This window comes from Melospiza georgiana, chromosome Z (assembly GCF_028018845.1).
Source record: "Melospiza georgiana isolate bMelGeo1 chromosome Z, bMelGeo1.pri, whole genome shotgun sequence".
Lineage (NCBI taxonomy): Eukaryota > Metazoa > Chordata > Aves > Passeriformes > Passerellidae > Melospiza > Melospiza georgiana.
In genome coordinates, this window is record NC_080465.1 from 49,746,284 (window position 1) to 49,767,054 (window position 20,771).

The 20,771-nt window shown below is 38.1% G+C and overlaps 1 protein-coding gene across 4 annotated transcripts in view; it reads left to right on the plus strand.

Moving 5' to 3' along the window:
- Positions 1 to 20,771, plus strand: part of ARL15 (ADP ribosylation factor like GTPase 15) — a 224,796-nt gene that overhangs the window by 58,123 nt on the left and 145,902 nt on the right. The gene's annotated exons all lie outside the window — the stretch shown is intronic.

Here is a 20,771-nt window from a genome sequence, read left to right on the forward strand (position 1 = left end):
AACATGTCTCTAAAAACAACAAATATAGATTTATTTTTATTTATTTATTTTTATTTTCAAGACCAGTAAATTATACTTGGTTACTTTTTTACTCCTTGCTTATGGTGCACTGGAAAACTAAACACAGCCTGGGAGACTCTAGATGTAAAATTTTTCTTAGAAGTTGCAGAATTGAGATTTTTCTTTCAGCATACTTCTGGTTTTATTTTGATATATTGAAAACCTGGAATGAAATATTACTCCATGCTGCCTTACCTTGTATCAATCAGCTTAAAAATTTTACTTAGTTTAAATTTTTAAGAATTGTTACTTCTACAGCTACTTTTACTTACTTATACACAAGATAATAAGAGTATTTATATAAGCATTTCTCACCTTAATTAATGTGGTTAAACATAACTTTGTTGTTTGTTGCAAATGAATTTGTCAGAGGTGGGCTAAAAGGTTCACATTTTTTTGTGTGCTTGTGTTTTGGTTTCCCTCAACCCCCTGAGTCTCACTTTTGGGTCAGTCTACACTTACAGAAAGTAATAGGGACTGATAAAAGAGTGGGCCTGGCCAGGTTCCTGGCAGGATGGTGTGTTGTGCTGACTGAGGTCAGCGTGTTATAAACTGTTGTCAGTTCTGAGAAGCAAAGACCCCTGATACCACAGCAAAGGATGGTTTGCTCTGTGAGCATGTCGCTGGAGTGGAGAAAAACTTAAGAGCTGCTGGGTGGTGGTGCTGGGTGTTGCCATCACGATATTGCCCTCTCAATATGTTCTAGAAAGAGGTGGGCCACCCATGGTGCCTAACTCAGGAGATGTACAGGCAGCAGGATTTAGAACTTTTTGTTGGCTTTGTCCTTGGGTGAGTCACTGTTTTTGTTTTTTTTTTTTTTTTTTTTTTTTAAGAGATTTTTTTGACAGGTGATGAACTGGGAAAGAAGGAGCTTCCGTCTCCCCTCTCTTCTGACAATGTGAAGAGAGAAGTGGGAGTGGGGAGGAAACAAACTGTGGCAACTGGTGTGCGAGACACGGGGGCAGAGGAGTGGAGTAAGTGCTGAAAAGCAAGTGAGCAGCTGAGAGGGGCCTGATTTTTTAAAATAAATTGGGACCAGCCTGTCCCTGCCAGCCCAAAGGCAGAAGCTTTCTGCAGCTTGCCTGCCTGAACAGCAGAACCAGGGCACTCTGCTTCTGGGCTCTGCCTGGGCCACTGCTCTGAATCCCATCACCTGCACCCCAGAGGAAATGTGGTCTCCAATTCTGCCCCTCACTTCTCCATCTGTGCAGACATTGACAAAAAGTGGGTGAGGGGGAGAGCAGAGCTGCTTGAACTAATCTTGCATCAGAAGAGAAATCCTGTAGAGCCATGGCCTAATTCCCTTGTCAAATGCTCACCGCCCTCACACCCAAACTTGCAAGTGTTTTAAATCCCAGCTATCTGGCCTAGGTGGGAATATAACTAGACCTCAGGTATTGTTTAACTGAGTCTGGCAACTTGCCTGCCGTGCAAATGAGGATACTGAGTAAGTAGATCTGGCAGTCCTTCAGAGCTGTCCCAGAGCTCTCCCAGAAGCACAGGCAGATGCTTGATGATTCCTTTCCAGTTAATGTGTGAGAGGGTTCTCTTTTCCCCTGACTGTAAAAAACAAAGAAAAAAACACCCTGGTCATTGTGATACACCTTTAGAGATGTTTTCACTGGTAAAGAAACAATAAATTGGGTACTGATTACTCACCCTGTGACTAAGCTGGTGTGCGTGCTTTGGTCTGAGCACCTGGGCAAAAGTGGCAGTGAATCAACATGCCTGCATTGGATCAAGCAGTCTGTGGAAGTCTATTCAAATTAATAAACTGTTCAGGTTTTTTTAAGGGTCCTCCCTAGTGATGGTAGATTTTTAAGAACACTATTGACTTACACACTGTTTTTCTTGGAAAATGTTGTCATTTTAAACTTGTATAGATGAAATATCACAGAAGGGCGCTGTAGGATTTGTGTTGTTTTCACAGGACAATTGAGGTGGGAAGGGATCTTGGAAGGTCTGCAGTCTAACTTGTGGTAAAAGGAGGGTCAACTTAAGGTCTGACTAGGTTGCTCAAGGCTCTGTTCAGCTTAGTTCTGGTCTTGAAACCAAGTGGAAGAAACCATCAAAGATAAGGACTGTGGAGCCTGTCTGGGCAGTGCTGGACTGTTCCCGTGGGCAAAAAGCATTTATTTCAATCCCGTCTGAACCTCTTGGGATTCAATTTGTCCATTGTTTCTTGTCCTCAGTCCATTTACAGCTGCATGCATCCCTTCAGAAAGTTCCCAGGACATTTATCTGGATATCTCAATTGCTTTAGATTGTCTCGAAGATTATTATGTGTTTATACTGCTGTGGCTTTCTTAGATTTTGTAAGTGAGATTTCTTTTAGCAGAGGGTGCAGCTCAAGACTGCACTGTGATTTCTGAAAGCTGGCACATTCAGTATGTCACATGTAGTTATAGTACAAAATAAATTTGAACAAATAGAAATTTTTACTTTTGGCAATATTGTCATCTGAAACATAAGGAAAAAATGTGATGCCTTGATGCATTTGCATTAACAAATGCCTGTTCTGAAAGAGGGAAATTAGTGTCTCGGCAAGTAACAAAGGGAAATGGGTTTATTTATTTTATATACACTGCTACATTTAAGGCTGAGAGATGAAAGACTGATTTTAATTTCATGTAGGAAACCTAGGACATGCACAAAGACACTAAAAAATCAACAGAACCAAAGACAGGAACATGTTAATATGCTACTGTTTTTACATAGTAGGGCAACCTGAAATTGTTGCTAAAATATCCAGCTCTATGAAAACAGATGTCTTTATTCTCTCTGCTCCACAGATAGATTTTTCTTTAATGGCTATCAAGTAGGTAAGTGCTTCATGTGTTTCTCTTTTGTTTCCTTATGACTTTTTGATAGTCATAAGGAAATATGAGTTGAGCTACATGCTACATCAATACATGCTGAGCTGCCGTCTAGTCTGTGCACAATTTGCAGTGTAATTAAAATTAATTTGAAAACACTTCAGGTATGTAAGCACTAATCTATGTGTGAGAGTTCACTGAGTTAGGCTAACTTGGATGATGTATGTATGTAATGTATGGAAGTACTAAGAATCCACTTCTTAATTAACATTTGCTTTCTTTTTGTGTGTTACCTGAAAAGGCTTAAGTATCACTTGTTTGTGTGTAGCTCCACACAGTCATTTGAGCTGTCTAGGGCCTGTGTAAAACACATTGCTTGTTTTATTTTTAAATCAGTGAACCCCCACTTTTAAAAAGGGACTGTGTCATGTTCTCTTCCTCTGCCTGATCCGGATGCACTGGAGCTTTTGCTGTCTTGCACAGTATCTACAATGATTGCTTTCTAAAGCCTGTGCCTTAGGTAGTTAATTTTCTGCAGTGGTACAATAGCATTTTTGATGTGCAGAGCTGCATGTGAATAGCCAGTATTAAAAATCTAGCATCAAGGCCAGAAACTATTTTGTAATACAAGGCTTGACTAACAATAAGTACTGTTTACTGAAGTGAGTAGCTTGTTTATTAGAGCAGAAAACTAGGAGTTGCTGGAACTGGGAAGACATGGGAAATCAGAACTACAGAATGGTCTCTGCCTTGATTGATCTACTTTTTTGTTACCTCTGTTCCAGCTGAAAACCAACAGAATTGGATAAAAGAAATCTGTTGTAAATTTTTTTGCTCCTGCCCTATCCATACTTCTATATAAATTAGCATTTTTTTCATTTTTTAAAAGCTTTTCATGCAACTTCTTAAATTGTATTTTTTGTTAAGACAAAAATGTTGCTCAAATGTTCTGCTCGAAATGCATGGTAATGTGATATGAGTGCCGAGGGAAATTCAATATGGTACTCTGAGATTGTGCTTTACTTTTTCTCTTTGCGGGCACTGAACCCATTCCTATAATCACAATGCTATCGCAGAGGAAATTTTGCTGAACTAATAATTGCCTTGCGGTCGAGACACCACCACAGGTATTTTACTGCTGAAGTCAGCTGCGGTGGAAATGAGCCTCCCTCCCCTGATTTGGCCCATAGCAATGATCTCTCAACTGCCGTCATCACAGAAATTAATGGAGAAACGGATCCCCTCCCACGCGTTAGCATGAAATCAAGCACCCGATCTTGGAAAGAATCTGCGCGCAGACCAGCGGGCCGCCTGGCGCGGGTGAGCAATCCCCACGTGCCGCTTCCCAGGGCAGGGTGCCTGTTGATTCACTTGGAACGCCTCGTCCCTGGGGTGTAGTGCTCCGTGATACTCAGCCTAGGGGTGATGAATACATAGATAGCTATGCCTGAATCCACATTCCTAGAGAAGGGGTGCAGTCTCCTGGACAGCCAAAGATGGTAAGAGTTTTTAGCTACTGTTACTATGTAAGCATCTAGGAGTACTACAAATAGTTTCCAATAAAAAAGCCTAATCAAATTCCTCTTACATTCTTTGGGATATGTCAGTCCTTTCAGTAGTCGGGTTTTGAAGCCCTAGCCTCCTAGGGTTTAAAATTGGCAATTGCAAAAACAAAGAGCGTTCCCCCCAACAAATGAACAAATCCCCCTGAAGGAATGAAGCTACACCATCCGGAAGATTCTCATTTTCTTCGTGTGTTCATTTTGTGGGCCCTACATATGCATAGTATATGTTGATATTGAAAATAAAAACTTGACTTTTACCATGCAGTACCTCGTAACCTGGGAGGATGTGACTGTAGAATAAGCACAACTGGGGAATAGCATCTCTTTAGTATTGAAACGTTTTCCTTTGGTTGTTTGGATGGAAGCATTGACCAAAGTGAGTTAAGCACTGTTATTATCAGGCTATAAAAAACTACAAAAAAAACCTGATTGGAACTTGATGCCATATTCCAAAGTCTCTCCCTACAGACTCATGAATATAAATGATATTTAAAAGAAATTATTTGAATACTGGCTCAGCTGGTAAAGAGAAAACTGTATTTTCTAGGCGGGGTATAAAAATCCAGTGAAATAATTCAGTAATCTTCACCTTTATGATGTTGAATGCCTCTAGAACTTTTAGATCCTCAGGTTTCTGAATGAAACTTTCAAGTGTTGCAATGTTGGGGATGAACAAATTTATGTGCCCATTCATTTACAATGTGGAGAACACCCAAGCTAATGAGCAGAAAGTGCCGAAGGGTATAGCTGACAGTTCTGCCACATGATCTGCAGTGTAAAGTGGTTGAAAACTGCAGGATCATTATGTCAGTATTTTTTTGAGGGGAAAGTGTGGTTGTGAAACTGTAACTGACATTTCTCCCTTTGACAGAATAGAAAATCAAAGGTTTTGTTTGTTAATTTTTAAAATAATGTTATCTCATGTCTGTATTGGAAGTGTTGGAGAAGTGTTTTTCCCTATGTGTGGTCAATGGAGAAATCCAGAAAGTATAGGACGTTTGCTTTCTTTGCCAATATTTGTTTTCAGTGTCAATTTATAATGGCAAAAACGATGACATCAAATTCTTTAAAAACAAATCCATGCAATCTGGTTTTTGTTTTTACTGTCCTAAGATATCAGTGATGAAGTCTGTTTCTAATAACTAGCTAATGAGCCACTGAAATAGCTCTTGTTGCTGACATTCTTTCTGGGAAGATTGATTAAATTCTCCAATATGCTACAGTAAAAAAGTAGATCTAGTGTGCAACCAACACAGGAAATGTTATGAGCAAACTGCTCTTCCACTCATGGTGGTTCTTACACTGAGACTAATGAATATTGCAGGAATTTGGAATGCAGAATAGGACTAGTATGACTTTTCAAATATATTTGGAATTTGTGGAATGGCAAGCATGAGCAATCTTGCTTAATTTTTAACCCTAATGTAACTGGAAAAGTGTTTCTTTGAAATTTTCCTTGAGTTCTGACTCTGCTGACCAGAGATACAAAGCATGTAGTCCAAGTATATGGTGATGGTCTTATTCTGCTTTAGAAGGATTAATGGTTTCAAATCAAGATCAAAAGAATGTCCAATATATGTAGCATGTCATGCAGCTTAATCTACCCTAAGTGCATAACACATATATAACACTGACCTTCACTTGGCATGTTAGTGATGCAAAGGAGTTAAGAGTTTAGATTTTGTTTGAGCCTCAAGGTAGTGTTAATTCCTGCTAAAATAAGTCATCCACAATATGCACTTAAGGGAAATTCAAAGCTATTAAAGCAGATGGCCTGCCAAAAATCATAAGTCATCTGTGACAGTCTAATAATGTTAAATTCTTTGAATATATGTAAAAATGGGGAAACTTGCAGTCTAATTCCTGAAAATGTGGGAAGCACAGAATTGTATGAGAGCACTAATGATGAGTTGCACTGCCAATTCACACAGTTCTTTGTTATAGATAGTTTAATTTAATGAGGTGTTTAATTGTTGACATAAGTTCAGCAGTTTGTCCAGGAAATATGTTTTTGTTTACCCCCAATGAGATCCTATGTGACACCTGCAAGATAACCTTTTTTTTTGTCAGTGTTTTTGTCTAGCCAGGCAGCATCAAATTGTTTTTAACCAGAAAATTATGAAGAGTTCTTTGCTATCCTAAAATGCCACATATGAGCTGCTTTTGTTTCCTAGTTAAAAGATTCAAGATAGCACAACAATGCAGTGCTGCTTCTTGCACGTAGACTTTTTCACTTTTGTTTTTTTCACGGTTGGTCTTTCCCACTGCATGACTTTTCTGATACTTCTGAACCCACATAGCTTTAAAATTATGGAACGAAGTCCAACTCACATGCTTGATACAGTTAAATTTTTCTAAAATATGTACTTCTACCACATTTTCGGTGCTGATTGCTAAGGAAATTCTTTATTTCTTGCTTCAGTATTATTTCAACTGGCATCTGTGGTATATCAAGCTGTCCCCGAAGGATTTTCTTCTGTGTTTATCTGACACACAAGAAAAATTTTTCTAGGAAATGCCACTGAATAGTATGGTTGATTGAAGGAGAAAATATATTGCTATTAGGCTGGAATGTAAGGTTTAACAGAAGAGAAAAGCAGGAGACAGCAGGAAGAAGAATCATGATACATTTGTCATTAAAATACTTCAGTGTGCCTGGAACGCCAAGTAGGTTTGAATGTTTTTACAATGGAGTTCATATGTATGCTTAGTGCAAAAATATTTACCTGATTTCATATTGTTGAATGGTGTGCTAATTGCTATCAATGTGATTTTTCTAATGTGAACATTTCCAAATCAATTTATGGTCTGTTGGAACTTCGTCTTATTTGTAAAAGATTATTTTTCCAAGGATTTTTACTGGGATAGGACTTAACTGTTTTTACCATTTAAGGCTTTACAATGTCCCCAGCTGAAAAAAATCTTCAAACATTTAGACTACAGCTTAATAGTTCATTTTGATTCCTGTTTCTGGACACAAGTCAAATATGAGACTTCTCAGCTCAGTTGTGTCCTCTTACAATAAACTACTTTAAATTGCTCTAGTTCCCTTGTGTTCAATGGACATAGCAATCATGTTCTCATATTTTTTGATGTCTTTAAAAGCAAAACTAGCACTGAAGTTTGCATTTTTGTTTGCAGTTTTGCTTTAGACTATGTTTCCATGAAGGATGGTTTTCTTTTGAAGTACATATAGGTTGAATCAGTGCCACAACTAAATTCCAAATCTGAACAAGATTAAAAAAAAAAAGACATGTAATTATTGCTTTTCTGCAAGGATATGGAACTTAGACCCTTGGCTGCTTTACACACTGCACTATGGCTTGGATTATGTTGAATTTATGTGGTATTTCACTAGAAGTAATACATTAATAGCAACATGTTCTTCCCCCTTCCTGCTAATTTTCCTAGGGTATTTTCCCTGCTCTTTTTCTAAATTTTACATTAGCCTCAACTTAGTGAAGTTAGGCACATTTAAAAAAATTTAATAAAATTTGTTTCTAAGAATGAATTTAAAAATAACCTAATTTACTGCTAGTGTCAGTTTGAAGATTTAGGCAAAGGTGCATTAGTTTTTGAAATCACAGTTGACCTCCTAATATCAAAGACCTTTGAGAGGTTTTTTTAGGAAAATGACTCAAGACAGCATATATTCTCTAGAATTTATCATTATTTACTTAATTTTGAACCCTAGGCCTAGATATTTTGTTCTTCTCCATCAAATTATTTCTGACTTTGAAGAGAGAACACTTAATTCTTTAAAAAAAAGGTCTGAAATAGTTTAGTTTCCTGTGGTAAGGAACTTGGAAAATTCAATAGGAAAACCAGTAGCTGTTAGCAAATGTTCAGATTTGATCAGTGTGATTAATAGTAGCAGAAGAACTTCTGCTTCATCGTTCTGCCTAATGGCGAGTCTTGAGGAATGGTCAGTCTTATGCGTTTTTTATATGTTGCTCCATATTGTTTAATTTTGTTTTCTTGGTACATATCAGTTGAGGATAGTGACCTGAACACAATTTGCCCTCTACTCAGTTGCAGATCTAGGGGCTCATGCTATCCTATGGGCACCAGAAATTTCAACTTGTCAGAGAATGCAAACAGCATTTTTTTCTGATTTATATAGGTTTTATAAAATGGTTGTATACGAATGAGTAGAAGACATTTTTTTGCAATAAGTACTTCAAAATCTGATCTTTCTGCTCTGGACCTGCAGAACTGGAAGTGACTGCATTCTTGGAGGATCTCTTCTTTTAATTCCTATTTATCCAGAAGGTCCCTGGTACTTCCTGCTCAACTGTACGAGTCCAAGCCAGGTTATCCAAGGTTGTTTGTAAAGCTGATGCCACACTACCAGCTCTTACTCTGTTGGGCTGTGGGGTGTGGGGCAGAGTTTGTGCTTCCTACTAGTCTACAGAGGTAGTGTTTTAATACAGAAGTACATCAACATCCTGTTCTTCTTTCCGTTCAACCTCTCATGTAAAAGTTCTTCTATGTGCATGATGATTCTACCTCCAGGTATCAGATAAGGACTGTGGGCAATGCACTAGGAAACCAAGGTGTAATGTCTCTTTCCCTGCTTTTATAGATTGTCATTTCTTCCTGATTAAGCGTTGATCTCTTTAAGACATAATTTGTGATTTTATGCTTTTCTGGCAATAATCTTGACAGCACAATCTTAAGAATTTCTTGTGAGGATGAGGAAACCTGATCAATTATATGTTTCTTCAAATAAAGAGGCTTATATTATTATTACTTAAGAAAGTAAAATTCTTCCAGTGCTTTTTCAGTTACAGTGATTTTTGACATGTTTTAGAGCAGTTAGTTTCCTCTGACGTCCTAGGTGATTCTGTTCCCCAATAACGTAATCAAACTGTGCTGCACTCCTTAGTCCTTGTATAAAGTGGTATGATATATTCCATGTCTTGTTTCTTTTCATTGTAATAAATTGCTTTGAAGAATTACTTGTGGGCTGTGAAAGCATCCTTTTCAGTGAAAAATCTCAGTGCATGAATAGAACTGTGTGCATCTTCTCTCATGTTCTGTGTGTTCTCTGTGTTTCAAAAATACTCATTTAATGATATGTAGGTAATTGGCAGTTGCTGAAACATCACTGTTTAAGTTTATTATGCCTTTATATTTCAAAATCACAGCTTCCTGTTCTTTATTGCAATTCTTTAGTAATCTGCTTTAGTAATCTTTAGGAAAGTGAATGTAAAAATTTAAGATACTTAAAAGAAAAGGTTGAGTTAAAGCCAGTGTACTGCTTTTACAACTAATCCTATGTATTAGTCTCTAAAAGACAACTGTCTTCCATTTTTAAAGCCTGTTTTAATTAATTGTCTCACTCAGAATTATGCTACCAACTACAGATTGCTTATATTTCTCTGATAGACTATCATCATTATGGCAATTCTTCCTGGTCTTCAGTGATTTTTTCTCTCTAGCCAGCAAAAAGGAGTTTCCCAACTTGGCAAGATTTATGCTGATTTAGAATAAAAGATAAAATTTTAGTTCCTGTAAGAAACAGTGAGCCAGTTCTTACTGAAGTGTCTGCAGCCTCCTTAGAACATGTATTAAATCTCCCACAGCTAAACATTAAATCAGCTGAGGTAACAAGCATCCCAGAGCTGTGCTCAGTTATCTGAGCAACATGTTAAGTGTATTTCTGCTTGGATTTGTGATTGTATTCATCAACATCAGGTGTATTCCTAAGTAACAATCTGTTGCTTTTTTAAATGACAAAAAATTTTATGGAACTGTTGCATAATGATTATCTGAAAAAAACCAAGACACTCATCACACTTTCCCTGAAAGCAGTATCATTGGGAAACAGATTGCACAGGAAGGGCTCAGGTGGAGGATGTCTTTTAAAAGTGTTAGTTTCCTAGAGCTGACTGGAGGCTGCACCTACTCAAAGGAGAAAAATCTATTTTCCCTTAAAAGGCTTTCAGCAGTTCTGAGACTTAAAAAAAAAAAAAAAATCTGGCATAGTGATACACTCTTGTGGATTGAAGTGTTTCATGCCTCTTAATTGATAAAAAGTGGTGGTTGTTTCACCAGGAGAAATTTCTTGGCTTGGGCTGTCAGCACCACACAGCAGGCACACTGACTTACCCGTGAGTCTGCATAATTGTATGGCAGGCTGTTTTGTGAGCAAACCACAATAATGGGTGTTTTTACAAAAAAATAAAGCTGGTTCTTGCCAACTTCCATTTTCACCTAAAAAAAGGTTTAAATTCAGCCAGTGGCTTTTCAAAGGTAACATAATCTGTGTGTCTGGAATTTGTCTGCAGAATATTTTTTACCATTTATTTTGGATTTTTTTCCCACCTAACTAAAAAAGTGGATAGGCATTGTTCAATACTTACTAAGAAAGAAAAAAAATATCCCCTTTGTGTGGTTGTTGTGTCAGTTTTTGTGTTTCTTTTTTTTTTTTTCTTTTTTTTCTTTGGTTTTATTTTTTTAACAGTGCAAACTCATGAAAACAACTATTATCTGTAGTTGACACATTTCTCTGTAGGATCTATTCCCTTCCCTATCAGCTGAAAATCCCCATCTCAAACTCAGTTGTGTTTCCCAAACTTTCAGCCACTAGAAGTAGGGCATCTCTTAGCATTCTCTTTAAAATGGTTTAAAGGCTATGTAGTCCTTGATTTTTGCATGCTCAGGAATAATAAATTTCAGTTCTGATTTTGCAGTTCCAAGTGAACAAAATAGCCAAAGGAGTCTTCATCAGCAGGGTGGCAGCTGAAAAGCTCCATGTAGGCAGACATGCCATATGTAGGCAGAAAAAATATCCAAACTTGCAACTGGAGATAGGAGAAATGTGAAATGCCTGTGTTGGAGCATGAGATGTTTTCAATGGCTGAAGTTTCTCAGACCTAGCTCATTAAGAGTTTGATTGAGGCTAAACCTGTTCTGCATTCCAAGAGGCTCTCATTGATTAAAATTTGAAGAATTTTTAATGGTACTTGAGATTCATATGCCTTCCTCTAATTGTATATTTTGGATTAATGTTTTTGTGTGGGTTGGTCTGTTTCCTCCCGTGGTAGTAATGTGCTGTGCTAGCCAAGTAAAACTGTTATGCTGTATAAGGGAGTGGGAAGAGAGGTTCCTGTGAATATTCCCTAGAGTCTTCTGGTCAAAACAGGTATTCTCTTGAAGTTTCTCATTTTTTGTAAATATAGTGTACTGGGAAAGTAGGAGGAAAAGGCCACATAAGATTGAAATAATTCATAGGGAACCTAATGCATAAGAGATATTTTAGCCTGCAATTACCTAGTGTTTCAAATTCAGCACTGGAGGCTGGTAATGCCATGAACTGGTAATAGTTTACTGGATCTCCCATTTGTGACTGCACTAATATTAGGATAATTCTTGCTCCATTTTCTGGTGTTGAAAAGCAGTATTGTCTTTAGTGTTCCAAGCAGAAGAATTCTTTGGCCAGAAGACTTGCACAGTCTGCAAAATCAGGCTATCCTTGTTCTGTCCACCTCCTTCTATTGTCTAAATCCTCCGATTACTTCTTGTTGGATTGTGTATACTAGTAAAGCTATTTAGATATTAAGTCCATACACTGTTGCTATTTTAGTAGCTTTTGTTACATCAGTTTCTACTCATGTTTTCTTTCCTTATCCCTTGATAATATTAAGGTAATCAAGCATTCGTTGGTTTGTTCAGTTCTTGGTTTGGTATGCATGAGCAGAGAGCAGCTGGGATTCCTGAGCAGGTTTTAAAGTCACAGTTGAAATTGTACTTTGCCTCTTAATGTATTGTCACACTGTCATGATTGTGTTTAATTTTTCTTAATGATATTTTGCAAACTGATTCTAAAGCTCTCATGTTTGTGGCTTGCCCCTGCCCCACAGATGTCAATGGATCCTTTTCTTCTCCCTCTCCCTGTTTATTTATTTTTTGTTTGTTTGTTTGAGTTTGGGGTTTTTTTGTTTGTTTTTTCTTTTCTTGTTTGTTTGTGTGCATTTGGTTTGTTGTCGGGTGGTGTTTTTGGTTGGTTAGTTTGATTGGTTTGTTGGTTTAGTTTGGGATTTCTTTGCACAGTTTTTTTTTACCTTGATACTTACAGTCTTGTACTTACTATTCTATCTCAGCTATGAACTTGTTCAGTAAGACCAGACTTTATAGAAAACAGTCTGGACCTCTGTCCTCAGAGATTTTTCCTCTTTTCTCTCAGATTTGATGTCAAGTGTTAGTTTTGAAATCTTTCATAAGAAGGATCAAGACGTGTCTTGGGGCTTAATCTCAGAGGAAACTTTGCCTCAAGTAAACATTAGTTATTTCTTCTTCTTCCCTCAAAACACTTAGAGTTTCTCTAGGTTACTTTGCTTTTTGATACTCAAGAGAAACACACAGCCCAGGAATTGTTTTCTTTTATTTATGATTATGATGCCAAACAACTCTGAAAGCTTTGGATGAAACTGGTTGGGAAAAATACACTGGAGTTTTCCTGTTTCTATAATGTTACTGATACAAAAGATGGAAGAATTCAGATCTTGCTACTTTTTTCAGGGGTTTATTCACTGGTATCACCTGAATCCCCCTTGAGATCTTCTGGCTGTTAGTGCATGAGGACAGACTTCTCTTGTTTGTGCTTGGCTGTTCCCATGCTTTTTTCAACTATGTTTCAAATTAATTTGTGTTTATTTTAACTTAACTGGGGTTTTTTGAGACCATTTTGTTATATAGATCCTTTTGCAAAATGCAGAAGTTTCACTTCACAAGGCAATGATGGGTCATGTTCTCTTAATGTACTTTGAATTCGCCTGCAAATTTTAAGAGTAGGACAGCAGCAGTAACTTTTCTTGTTCTTTAGTTTTTAAATGCATGGAATACAATGCAAGTCTTCATTTACCTCTGTCTAGTGTACAGCCAGATTCCTCTTTGCACCAGATATATTTCTTTAATTTTTTCCTTTGACCCATTCCGGCATAGGGCTTAAAGACGTCACTCTACTGTTTCAAAAAATCCTCTTTTTTACCAAAGTCATCCTATGTATGCCATGTATGTCGAATACTAATGTCCAAGGTCTTGGAAGTACTTGTGAATAGTTTTTGAGGAGAAAAAAGAAACAAAGCATGCTGTTGCATGTAGGTGGCATGGAGTTGAGTAGGCAGCTCAGAAAAAAAATCAAAGAACACCAAGTGGTCTATATGCTTCTTTCTGCTTTTGTGATCCCATGTGAACAGAACAGAATTATTCATTCAATGCTGAAAAAAAATTGTTTGGTAACCCACCTTGTAGCACACATAAAAAATGGAGAAGCTTTTTAATGTTTTGTTTCAGAAACTCTGCAGGGATGGCTTTTAGCAAGCCTGAAAGCTCAAAGGTGTGATTTTGTTTTAGTTGTTGTTATTTGTGTGGGTTTTTTGAGGGGGTGTATTAAGAAAAAAATGTATACATATTTTATCCTTACCAGAAGTTAGAAGTGACAGGAAGTGTCACATCCTTAACTTTTGCACATTTGGGTGGTGCTGCTACTGCCTTTTTTGCTGGTATTTTTGATGATTCTTCAGGCTTTTTTTAGTGTGGTTGTGTGTCCTTAAGTTGTGAAACAAACTGTTTCCAAAGGCTTTCATTCATCTTTTTTTGTTGTCTTTGTCTCTTGCTGTTAAATGTGAATGGACGGGTGGATTGAATGAGTTACTCTTGTGCAATAAAACAAGTGGAAAGCAAACTGTCAGAGAGGAAACAACTTGAGCAATAATTCTACACTTGATGGAACTTAGAAGTGTCCAAAAGCCCCCTTAGAGCTTGACTTGACACTGCAGTGAAGCGAGTGATTGTCTTCTGTTCAGAGTACCACCTGTGCATGTGCTTATAACTGTTTGCTGGCTCGGCTTTGGTTTATCATAGCTGTCTGCCATTTAATTTTATGTATGCTTTTAAATCATACTACTTCACTGAATATCTCAGTACATCTAGAACTTGATATTTATTACTTCAGTCTTTCTTCTAGTGTGAATGTAAGGGAGAATCATAATTTGGTTTTGATTTTATAGGGAGTGGGAAAGAGATTAAGGTCAGAGAGGCTCATTTTCCATTTTGGATGTGAGGTTTGTGGCTTATTTTGGCTGATGGTAGGGAAAGGACTTCTGTTGCCTTACAGCTTCTTCTAGGGAAGTTATGTCTTTGGCTGCATTAATTGAATTTTTATGATTCCTGAACTTTGCGTCAAGCCTTCATCTAAGAGCAGTCCATCTGATATCAGATAAAACAAATTATCTCCTGCAATTTTACCCACTGTAATTGTATTATCATGACCATGAAGTCCTTTGGAATTATAGCTCTGAATAGTAGTGTCATATTTGGCCTGTCAGAAGTCATCCAGTTCTTTCTTTTTAACTGTCTTTCCTCTAAGCCTTCTCTGTTGGTAGCAGAGTTATCAGATATGTTAAAACATGAATATGTCTCTGTCATTTGTCTGGTTTTAGTGCTTGAGCCTGTGTCATGTGTCTTGTTCATCTGGGACTACAAGGGATGTTGAAAGTTTTTTAAGACTATTGCTTCTTTTGAGGTTCCAGAATCTGGCTGTGCTGAAATACCAAGAGGCTTTTGATAAGGGACGGTAAACAATTACAACCAATGAATCCAAATGTATTTCTTCATGGTCAGAGGGCAGAATTTGAGATTCCTGCTCTGGACCATATGTTGTTGCTTCATCCCTGTAATAGAAGAGGATCTATGTGAACTACTTGAAATTCGACAAGGTCAAGTGCGAGGCTCTGCACCTGAGGCAAGACAATCCCAAGCACCTCAGGCTGGGCAGAGAATAGGTTGTGAGCAGAGAATAGGTTGTGAGCAGCTCTGCTGAGAAGAACTTGGGGGTGCTGGTGCGTGGAAGGCTGGACATGACCCAGCTATGAGCACTCACGGTCCAGAGAGCCACACGTGTCCTGGGCTGCATCCAAAGGGATGTGGCCAGCAGGGGAGAGGAAGGGGATTGTGCCCTTCTCCTCTGCTCTGGTGAGACCCCACTTGCTGTATGCAGCCCTGGGGTCCCTAGCAGAGGAAGGCAATGGAGCTTTTGAAGTTGGTCCAGAGGAGGCCTGAGCATCTCTTCTATGAAGACAGGCTGAGAGAGCTGGGCTCACTCGGCCTGGAGAAGAAAATGCTTCAAGATTATAGCACCTTCCAGCAGTGCTGAAATGAGCAGCCAAGAAAGCTGTGAGGCACTTTTGACAAGCACATGTAGTGATAGTACAAGGGGGAATGGTTTTAAACTAAAAGAAGGTAGATTTATATAAGGTGTTAGGAAGAAATTCTTTACTGTGAGGTTAGTGAGACTCCGAAGCAGATTGTCCAGAGTGTTGTGGTGATTCTTCCTAGGAAGTGTTGGGTGTGGCTTTGAGCAAACTTGTCTGGTGAAAGGTGTCTTGGCCCCTGGCAGGGCAGCAGGACCTAGATGATCTTTATGGTCCCTTCCATCCCAATCAATTCTATGATTCTATGATTTCTGTGAGGTGGGATATCACCAGGACTGTTTGCTCTTTAAAACTGCCTCACTTCCTTGAGAAATTGTCTTCTTCTGTCCTTTTTTATATTATCCTGTCTTTAATGCCTGTACTTGTTGGTTTTTCTGCAGCACAGGCTGATATAAAGTTGAAAAGAAGTAGGTGCTCGTGGAGAAGGAGTGCTTTTGGTTCAATCTGTACCACTCACTCCTTAGCCAGGTTAAACTAGAGGATTGCTTTATCCTGTGCGAGGAGTGATGTAGCAGGTTAGGAGACCTTGAACCTTCCAATGGAGTTCGGGTTGTTATTGGAGTGGATGATCTTGAGAATAGTGGTCGCTGCTTAATGAGGTTATGGGCAGTCGGAGAAGGTGTCTAGTCATGATGCTGGGATTTTTACCTGTGCCGGACATCACTCAGGCTGGCAGTGGCTACATGCATCTGCATTCATCTCTTTCAGTAGCCACAAAATGAACAGCAGTCCTAGGTTTTGTCCTTATTAATGAAGTCATATAGATGAAGATGAATCCTGTATGGTTTTGGTTTTTTTTAGAGGTATAAATACCTGTACAGCAGTGTGGAAACTGAGGAGCCTGCATATTTGGCTCACACTGTGAAATGCATGGAATTTTGTTGTACTAATTTAAAGTTAAGGTATTAATACCATTAAAATTTAGTTTATTTATAAATATCCATCATTCCCCCCCCCCCCCCCCCCCCAAACCCTGCACAATGTATAATTTCATTCTGGTGCCGTGTGTGTTTTATTACTTGCATTCAATTATGCCACTGTTGTTCCCAGTTGTTTCCTATCGTTAACATTATGGCTGTCCGTCTTGTGTCATTGTCCCCTCCCTTCACATTACCTCTTCAAGGTTTGAGGTTTCTTGTGCTTGTTTGATCTCAGACAACATCAGAGCTATGAAACCTACTGTGTGCAAATTTTACTTTTTTAATAAACTCCTTGAGTTTTATCGACAGCTTCAGATGACTAACTAGTTGTCTGGATGTGTGTGCAAGTACTGGAAGTCTGTTTGTTAAAAGATACCTTAAATGAAAAATAAATCGTAAAAGGAGACCATATCCGTAAGTAAAACCAAGAGGGGGGAAGGGAGCAGAGTTAGGGTTGAGCTTTCAACCTTAATTCTGTATTTCAAGGGCTCTGAATGCTTGGTTTGTTAGCATTAGTGCTGCACTAACTTAAAAGTATTTTTCCATGAGTGTGTGTGTGTTTAACCAACTAAGCATGAAATCCCTTGCTTCTGTTTGTCCCTATTAAATAGTGGCAACAAAAGAAACAGACAGGAGATGGGTCCAGAACAAACAGAAATAATGGAGTATTTCACCCCAAAAAGGAGAGTGAAACGAGAAGTACAATGAGTAGGCAAAAACAGACTCAACAGCTGGAGGCAGTTTAATGTGTTGTAGAGAGTACTAATTTAGGGACATTTGCTGCCCAGATCTTCAATCTGTGATCTCTGAGTGGCACATATATCAGAAGTGTTTGGCCATCCCTGCTATAAACACAATATGCTTTTCCCAGAAGAAATCTCCATAGGGCTTTAAAGGGACACAGTCTAGGATTGTCAGCATAAATACTGATGTGCTTAAAACCCAGAATCATCTTGTTGGGTTGGGAATCTGTGAGGAGGAGTAGAACTGGCTAGCTTCTTCCCTTAACTCTTAAAAAATTGTGATACATGCATATTCAGCATTCCTGCACACTGACAAGTAAAATGAAAGTAACAGTGTTGCTGAATATTGTGAAGATTTCTACAGGCTGAAGCACCTATTACTCTCAGTTTTCTGGATTAATCCATCCTTTTTTTCAAAAACTGATTAAATGCATACATTTTTAAAGGTACCTTATTGTTTTATTTTCTGTACTTAAAAATATGTTTTTTCATTAAAAAATGAATTCCTGTCTCGCCCTGCCTGCCTCTCTTTTCATGCCTATTTCCCTCATCCAGTGGCTACAGCTTTAAGTGTGATATTCTCAAAAATTATGAAAGCTGACAATTTGACATGTCATTTCCTTTATACTAAGTAAGGTCTTACCCTGATAAGATGAGAAGGCTCAGAAAATATGTTCAGCTTTTGTTGCTAGCAGTGGGTTCTGAGTACATGACCATGTCCTAAACAACCTTTCAGTGACTGTGCTGACTAGCTCTGCTTGACCCTGTATTTGCATTAGTCCAATGTTTTTTTTTCTGTCTGCTCCAACACTTTCTCTAAGAGGCACTGTTTGGGTTGAGAGTTTGTTTTGCAATACCTAAAAGGCATGATTTTATTGCCCATTGAGCAAATCAAGTTTGGGAATCAATGGAGGAGACTTCCAGGTCTATATCTGGCAAGTTAATTTGAGCTTCTTTTAGTCCTTTTGGGTTGGCTAAATGGAGTGGAAAGTATGCTGGTTTGGGAAAGAACTGACCACTAGTTGAGAATTAAGCAACTCTCTTAATGTTTTTGATGTATTTGTGTTTTAGAATTCTGGAATTACTTCTTTAGTTACTGGTACACTTTTCTTGCAGTTTTATGGTCTTCGGAGTGCATTGTAATATGTTACGACATCTTAAATAATATGTAGCTCTAGTCCATGGTTATAAAATATTTTAGGATGCATTTCCTATCTACAATGACATACTGAATATAAGATGCAATTTTATTTGCATGGTCTGCGACTTCTGAGTTTTCTACTCCCCACAGATACTATGTAGCTACTAGATGCAGCTGCCACAGTTGTGACCATAAAGGTTTAGTCTCTATAATGGATACTTAAATGGCCCTAACTTTGTTAGGGAGCAGGTAACTTGAGGCTGCTAGAGAACAGGAAGGGAGTGATCAGACTATTTGTATAGTGATATTTCCAATGGGAAAGATGTTCATTGCGCTTGAGTAGGGAGGGTTGCAAAACAACTTTATTAAGTCCAAATCCGTTTTTACAAGCATCCTCTACAATGTAGTCTAGAATTTCTCATCTCAGCTTCTGCTAAGTGCTATACACAATAGCTTAAGTTTCAGCAGCTTTTTGAAGATATAATATTAAAAAAAAAAAGTTTTCATTACAACTAAACCAAGTTACTGAAGGAATTTAACCTAGCAGAAAGACAAAGTCATGAGCATAGCAAAGATAAGGGAATCATACCAAATAAAATACAAGAGTGGTCTGGGGGAAGCCATGTTCCTGTCTTCTAGGGGTCTGTCTGAAATTTCATCGCCTAACTGTGCTTAATAGTGTAGGATAAGTGAGGGGTGATGAGTCTACATATGCTACTTTGGAGATTTTTGATCATGTGTTTCACTCACATGAATATAAAGAATATAAAGATTCTCCAGTCTAAGCTGGACTTAAGGAGTTTGCAGTAGAGAGATACTGAATTTCACAAACCTGCCTGTCACCCACAGAGCCTCCATATATGTTTTACAAAGAGCAGAAATTATCTTTCACAGAACTATATGTCATTAGTTGCTGTCAGGGCTCAAGTGTCACATTTGGTTGCATAAGAACCAGCACAGTGGCTGGACAGAGAAGCACAGAATTCCATCAGCTCATCTATTCCTTTATGTTTTTCAATGTCACATCAAGAGGTTGTTGCAAAGATGCCATGATGACAGGGACAAATGGAATCCTTTTAAAGACTGGCTATAGAGGGTCTGACACAGCCTCAGGAGCTCTGGCAAGCTCTGAAGGATTTCATGCGGCCCTTCAGCTTGATATCCATTAAATGGAAACTCTATTTAAAGGAGTTTATCTTTTTCAATGAACTCAGTTGGCCTTTCTCACTTCAGTACCACTGTAGAATGTTTGCTGTGGCTTTGTAGAACCTGTGAGATGAGTATAAACAAGTAAATGAATAGAACAGCAGTAAATAAAGCTAATAGACAAGTTTATTCCTTTGAGATATGGACATATACAAGAGCAAACCTTAAGGAAAATAATTTTTGAATCAAATCTTCACAGAGGCAAAGCTATTATTTTTAAAATCTGCTGCTTTTATTCAGCTTAAATATTATTGTACATATTCTTACTTCTCCTGAAGTGTTGCTTTTCACTCTTTTAAAAGATGCTGAAGTAGTTTTGTAGCTTTCACTGAATTTATCTTTTGCTGCTTCAAAGCAATGAAAACTGTTTTGGCAGCATGTGTAATAGCTTACCATCTATACTGAAAGAATCCAATTAAAGTTCTGTGTTGAGTGAGCCATCCTTTTATAATCACATTCTCACTGGACGACTTGCTCACAGGGTCAGACCCCACTGTTTGCATTAGAGCCTTGCTGACATCAGTTCAGTTTCTCTGCTCCTCCAGTAGCCCTCAGTGAGAAAACCTGGGCAGTTGTCAAGACAAACTAGGTTAAGGTTGTAAAGACTGGATTTCTTTTCCCTCAATCAGTGCAGTGCAGACTTGGGGTTAAGATGGAAATAAAGAGCTGGGGCTATGTAAAAACAGAATGTGTGAGAAAGGGCTCATTGCACAGACATGTTTTCCCTTCCCTATTAGAGCAGATGTCTTCCTTTGATATAAAGGTGGCAGATACTGGGGAAAAAGTTATTTATGTCTATGTCTATTGGAGTGGTGGAAGTCTGCCTTGGAAATCAGTGGGTAATTATGCTCCATATATAAAATATAAATTTCCTAGCTTTCCTGGAATTGTATGCTCTTAGATTTTTACATTAAAAGTTTCTAAATTGCATATAAACAAAGAACTGAAGAACTTAATGAGGGCCTAAGGAACCCTTCGGAAAACTTGGCCTACTTTGGCAAAACTGTTTAAGAGAAGTGAGCAGAAATCTGAAGTAGGCTTTGTGTAGAGAGATTTTATTTGTTTACATTGTGATTAATTTGCACTTCTCCAGGGAAAGTG